Below are 7,025 nucleotides of genomic sequence, written 5' to 3' on the forward strand. Positions count from 1 at the left end.
TTGGTCCTTTGATACTCAAACTGTTGTGCTGCACTACCAAAAAAATAGCATCTAATAAAAATCTGGGAGTGAGAGGAAGTCTTGCTGCCATAATCCTCCAGGTAATCGTTTACATTTGAAAACCACACTTGAATATGAATGTCCTTCAAACTTCCTCACACTTGCGTTCAGTGTAGGGGGACTAGTAGCTTGTCTTCGAATGACATGGCAAGCAAACGTCAAATAATGTGGGAGAAAGTGACTCTAAAGTACCTCAGATTTGTTGAGTTTTGTCTGTGTGCTGGGAAAACAAAATAAGGTATTTCCATAAAAAATCAAAGATCAAGATCAATAAAATAAAATTACTGGACACTACTGTACCAAACAATGACAAGTAACAAATTAGGGAATCGTATTCTGCTTTTATCCCAGATCAAATTGGTGTTGCCTGAGGAGGGCAGAAAAAAAGACATTAAGCAGGTCAAATTATTATCAATAATTTGAATTGGAAAAAAAATGTTCAATTGAATATTTGGCACTAGTACAGTACTTTTTTCATATTCAAGGTGTCCCCAAAAAAGTTTACAATTTGACAACATTTCAGCAAGATTGATTGAATAAAGCTTTCTGTTCATGAGCAAGTGCTTCAATTCAACAAGTCAGGGGACTCATGTATACGGTAATCTATTGTGTGAAATAGGAGAAAGCACACGAGTCATAAACCTTTGCTCACGATGAACAATAAATAATCTAGATAGGGGCCACCAATTTATAAATACACTGTGTAATACTTTCTGGGCTTTTAAATGTTCTATGGTGGTTTTTCGTTTTTATTGTGTTTTTGACCCAAGTTGCTAAGCAGGTAGAACCAATTCATTTAGTACCGTGATGACTCGTTGACATTTGCATGACCACACCAATTTCACTCTTGCTGGAGTAAAATGGAAACACAGTAGGATTATTAAAAGTAAGGGTGTATTTGGTAGAAAGTTCAGTGGAGAATAAGGCTCGAGTCTACACTGTTCAAAAACTTTCAGTGCCACAGGCACCAATACACTTGCAGCCATGATCCAAAAAACATGTTAGACAGAGGACCCGCTGCACTGAAAATACTCAAATTTTCCCATTCAAAGACTTTAATTTTTCTTAATTCGAAATCACTTTGAGCAAGGACATTTTTTCACATTCACCTGTCAAAAAAAAATCAAGAAAATGCTGCTTCCTTAGAGAATTACATTGCTTTGTGAACAAAACAATATACTGTAAACAGAATGTGGCTTCATGAGAGCTGCAATAATTGCTGCTTTGGATCAGAGGCTAATTGCCCACAAAATTAGATACACCAGCACAATCAAGTGACGCCTAATTAAAGCACTTCAAACTGCAACCACAACCACAATAAACATATTTATTAATTTATTTTATGAACCGCTTCAAAATATACGTTGAATTAATATCTATTTGACAATCAATGTACCAATCAAAAATGTGCACTGTCACCATTGGAAATGTTGTGTAACGCAGCACATGAGAAGACATTGTTGTACGGAAAGGGTGTTTTCTTTTTTTAAGTAGACGCATCAAATGGTCCTCTGCAGTTTCACATGAATTGACAAAACCTACGAGCGAGTGAACTCTCCCTCACCTTCGATGACTGAACTCATCTCGTGTCAGTTCATGATGTGGGATTTAACACAACGATAAGACTGAAAGCTGAAGCATGAACGTCACAAGGCCAAACAGTATCTCATTCCCATGATCCCAACTGAGGATACAAACCTCAAGCAAATCGCTGACAATAAAGCCCTTTACCCGCCCAGGGGCATACTTGATCTACAGGCTTCTAACGAGTGTGAGCATCAAACGGAGCCTTTGTCGCAAGTCTTACAGAAAACAGTGGCACAATACCTCATGGGTATTCCAAAATTGCTCCAGTCAGACACACATATGTACAAGACGCACACAAAGACAAAGAAACAAGTGAATGGATTAATGCAGACATTTTCTGCACTGCCAAGTTGGAAGAACAGAAACCCGCTGTAACTTCTCATGACAGAGGACACCCTTTGTTTGAGCTCTTTTGGGTTGCTGACTTTTGCAGATGAAAATGAACAAATGACAAATGTCCTTTGCAGCAGCAGGAAGCCAGCATCTCAACACCCCAGGAAGCATTGTTCTCAAAAAGGATTTTAAAAAGGGGGATTGAGGAAAATAAGAGGAACTTTCACATTACAGAAATATTCTCTAGTACGGATTCGTGTTTGCCCTGTCCAATTTGTCCTGATAACAGAAATTCCTCATTTGGAAATGAGCATGGTACATGTCCTTTATGAACCTGCAAGTATGTGGACAAAATGCATATGTAACAACACAATCAATAAAATACAAAAATATACTGTCCAAAAACTGCAATACAGGTGTATCCAAAAAAAATCACAACAGTAAAATACGTACAGTATTTTAATGTTTATTTTTTTCTGTCTTGGGAAAAAAATATGTATTTTGGATTGTTTTGTTGGATGCATTCTTTGGTTTATGACAATGTTTGCCTGCGTGTCATACAGTTTTCTTGCTAATTGCAAGTAACTGTCCCGTTGATCACTGATGTCTGGTAATTCTTGTGCATATTGAAGGATTTCTGTTGCCATTTGCATTGCTTCTTTGCTGGATGGTGGCTTGTCATCAGGAGTTGAATTGATGCCTTGGTTTTTAAAGTTTCGTAAATTTGCGTCTTTCTGACTCCAAGTGTCTGCTGGATCTTTTTAACTTTGTATCCAGCCTGCTCAAACGGATGCATTTCACTCGCTCCGCTCCAGTCGTTACAGTTCTTCTACGTTTCGATGCGATGATCTACACGACGTAAGTGAATATAGTTAAAATCTTTTGCAATTACAGTAAAACGCACAGCAATAAAACGTTGCTTACATGTCTTCGTTTCGAATCTGATGAATGAAAACGGCGAAGCGAACACGTTTCTTCTGTCATGTCGAGTGGGTGCTGCTTTTAAAAACGCGAAGTGAAAACTTGTTTCAGCGACAGTATTTAACGTCGTATCGAGTGGGCGTTGCGTGTATTTAAGCTCCCGCGGCATTACACCTCCATCCGGGTTACGGGGAGTGGAATTTCCGCTTACGTAACCTCCGGTAACACGTAATATCGTAGTGAAAATGTTAATGCATAGATTTTTATTCCGGGTGAAGGATATTCCTTCCTATAGAATTCCTGGGATGGGAATATTTTCTGTATCTGGATTTAATCAAAAAATGCATCTGTAGAGCTTTTAAACTCAACATGAGACATATTACTTACTACAATTTAGAAAATATGATCATGGCATTATTCTCCTTTAGGTAATTGTAATTACCTGAGTAGTAGAACTCAGTGTGGGATATTGGATAACTGTACCTCATCCTTGTTGGAAGAAAAATGGGTGTCCTACAAGGGTCAGTGTTGAGACCCATTTTATTCTCCATCTACATACTTTGTATCATTTAGGTATCCTTATGCAGATTATACCATGTTGTACACCTCCGCTACACCAGACCCCGAGGCAATTAAATTTTGACAGACTAATTTTGTTCGACGACAAGAATTTCTGATGAGGTTAAAGTTACTAATAAATGCTCCAAAAAACAAATTGATGATTTTGACCAGTTCTCCAATGGAAGTCACTTTGGCAACTCAGGAATACACGACAATGAAGAGAGTCGGACAAATACTGAGGTATTTGGTTGGTTGAATAATACCTACGACACTCATGTGTAGAGTGTGTCAATTGCAGGACAGTATACCTGTTTGTGTGTAGCTTTGTTTTGTCTTATGTCTTTTATGCTATTATCTGCTGCCTGTTTTGGCCAGGACTCCCTGTGCGAAGAGTCATTGTAAATCAATGGAACATGAAGAAGAGAAAGTGCCATGTCATATTTTGTAGCCTTTTGAGGATGAAATATTGCTGCACTTGCAAATATCCACCTCACTGAAGTTTGCATATGCATGCCTCAAGTCCACTTCTGATAAGCTTTTAAATTACACTACATGCATATGTGACTCTATAAATCGCGTAACCAAAAACCCTCTCGTTTCCTAATTGTGTAAGTAAAAGCAAATCAATAGCTGCAGCAAAATAAGTGAAAGAGAATGCTTTCCTTCTTTTGTCATGTTTTCATGGACTTATGGTCTCTCTCTCTCTCTCTTTCTTTCTTCACAGACGCGGTGTGATTGCTGTAGTTGTGCAGGTCCACGTAATGAATTGTCCAATATTTGTCATCAAGCTAAATTGTACGGGCTGTGGGCAACGAAGCGCATTATGAAACGTGTGGCCCCGATCTGTTGCTTTATGTGTATGAATTGATGAGCTCTCTCTCTCTCACTCTCTCTCTCGCTCATCTCTCTCTCATCTCTCATCTCTCTCTCCTCTCTCTCTCTCTCTCACTCTCACTCTCTCTCTCTCCTCTCTCTCTCTCTCTCTCTCTCTCTCTCTCTCTCTCTCATCTCTCTCTCCCTCTCTCTCTCTCTCTCCTCTCTCTCTCTCTCTCTCTCTCTCTCTCTCTCTCTCATCTCTCTCTCTCTCTCTCATCTCTCTCTCTCTCTCTCATCCTCTCTCTCTCTCTCTCTCTCTCTCTCTCTCTTCCTCTCTCTCTCTCTCCTCTCTCTCTCTCTCTCTCTCTCTCTCTCTCTCTCTCTCTCTCTCTCTCTCTCTCTCTCTCTCTCTCTCTCTCTCTCAAAAACAAGTCTCTTGACAATGAAGTGATGAAGTGTCTTAATTCGTGTGGATAAATATTAGAGAGCACTTGTTTAGAGCAAAGAGAGCATTCTATGTGATTGATTGTTGGTTCTGTTGAAGAAAAGGTCACATGGGATGGAGATACACAACAGCTTCGCCAAGTGTAGATGAAGTGACAGTCTAATGGGGTGTACAGAAAGAAATCATTCATTAGATGCTATTGCATAATGAAGCTCATTAAGAAACTCCTGGAACGGAAACAAAGTACAGTATCGACGCCTAAATGGGTGGGAAACCAACTCATAAAGGAAAATGGACAGGTAGGAGTCTAAGAAAGGGTCTTAGGGAAATAAGCATGAGGGGAAATATGTACAAGAAAATGAAGCAAATCCCACCCACAAATGTAAATTCGGCATTTTCAAGGCATATGCTAGCTAGGAAATCTACGGAAGAGGATTAGGGCCAATGAAGAAAGAAAAAATAAGGTTGGCAAGATTCTGACTTTAATCTCAGAATTCTGACTTTAAAGTCTGACTATAAAGTCATCTGACTTTAATCTCAGAATTCTCACTTTAAAGCTTTTGACACAATAGATCACAGTATATTATTGAAAAAACTAGAAAGATATGGCATTAGAGGTGTAGCTTATAAATGGATAAAAACGTTATTTAGAAAACAGATATCAGTACGTGCAACTCAACAATAAAAAAATGAATCAACTTAAAATCACTCACGGAGTTCCGCAGGGGTCAGTGCTTGGTCCAAAACTATTCATCTTATATATAAATGATATCTGCAAGGTCTCACAACTATTTAAATGTGTCCTATTTGCTGATGATACAACTTTCTACTGTTCTGGAATAAATCTAAAACAGCTCCTGACAACCGTAGAAAACGAATTAAACAAATTAAAAAACTGGTTCGACAGAAATAAATTGTCACTTAACCTGAAAAAATCGAAGTCAATTGTTTTTGGCACAAGACCAATCAAACACCAAGCTAAAATTATGGTAAACTCAATTGAAATAGAAAGAGCGTATGAAACCAAGTTTCTCGGATTAGTAATAGACTCAAAACTATGTTGGAAACCACATATCGATAACGTAAAAAGAAAAGTAGCCAAGACCGTAGGGATCCTCTACAAAACCAAGGAAGTGCTAAATAAGAGATCTTTGTACACATTATACACTTCATTATTATTACCATACATGACCTACTGTGTGGAAATATGGGGAAATGCCTGCAAAACAAACACACTCCCTATTCTCAAACTACAAAAAAAAGCAATTCGAATTATTAAGAGATCAAAATATACAGAACCCACAAATCCACTATTTATCAAATTAAATACGATGAAATTTTATGACCTGGTTGACTTTAATGTCGCCCAATTAATGTACAAAGCACACAATAACCTGCTCTGCCAAGACATTCAGAAGTTTTTTGAAATTCGAGAAAGCAACTATGAATTAAGAGGTACCAACTTATTCAAAAAACTCAAAACAAGAACAAACATCAAGCAAAGAAGTGTATCTAGCAAAGGTGTTAATCTGTGGAATAATCTCGAAACTGACCTAAAAATGAGTAAATCGCTTGCTGATTTCAAAAACAAATTAAAAAAAAAATAGTACAAACAACCTACATCAATCAGAGTTAAAATGATAAATTCTAAACATTAAATATAATGATAAATCAGAACTAAGTTGATAAATAGAGAAAGGTATTGAAATATCCATTATGAATACAAGAGAAAATTGACACAAGAGTGCCAGGGTGAGGATGTATATAATCCCGATACACACCAAAAGTTGTGAAAATATCACGGTTAAGGGTAAAGTATGAGCCTTAATGGAGACTTCTTCTTACTTTTTCTTTTCTGATTGATATAAAAATGATTTAGTAGATATAAACACATAACGGGGTAGGACTAGATAAGTTTTTTACTTCATTCTACTCCCTTGAACATAATAACTGTTGAATGAAGACTGATTTCTTTCTTTTTACTTTTTTATCTACCTTATTTTCTGTCAAATTTTTACTGTATATGTTTTATGTTCAATAAACAAACAAACAAAAGTCAGAATTCTGACTTTAATCTCACTTTAAAGTCAGAATTCTGAGATTAAATTCAGAATTCTGACTTTAAAGTGAGAATTCTGAGATTAAAGTCAGAATCTTGCCAACCTTTTTTTTTCCTTCTTCATTGGCCCTAATCCTCTTCCGTAGAAATCATCATTAAAAGGCTATTTCGCATTTTCTTTCTCACCATCCCTCACTCTCTCACTGGCGCACATACTCCACACACAAGTGCCATGACATGACT

Source organism: Hippocampus zosterae, chromosome 1 (assembly GCF_025434085.1).
Source record: "Hippocampus zosterae strain Florida chromosome 1, ASM2543408v3, whole genome shotgun sequence".
NCBI classification, from domain to species: Eukaryota; Metazoa; Chordata; class Actinopteri; order Syngnathiformes; family Syngnathidae; genus Hippocampus; species Hippocampus zosterae.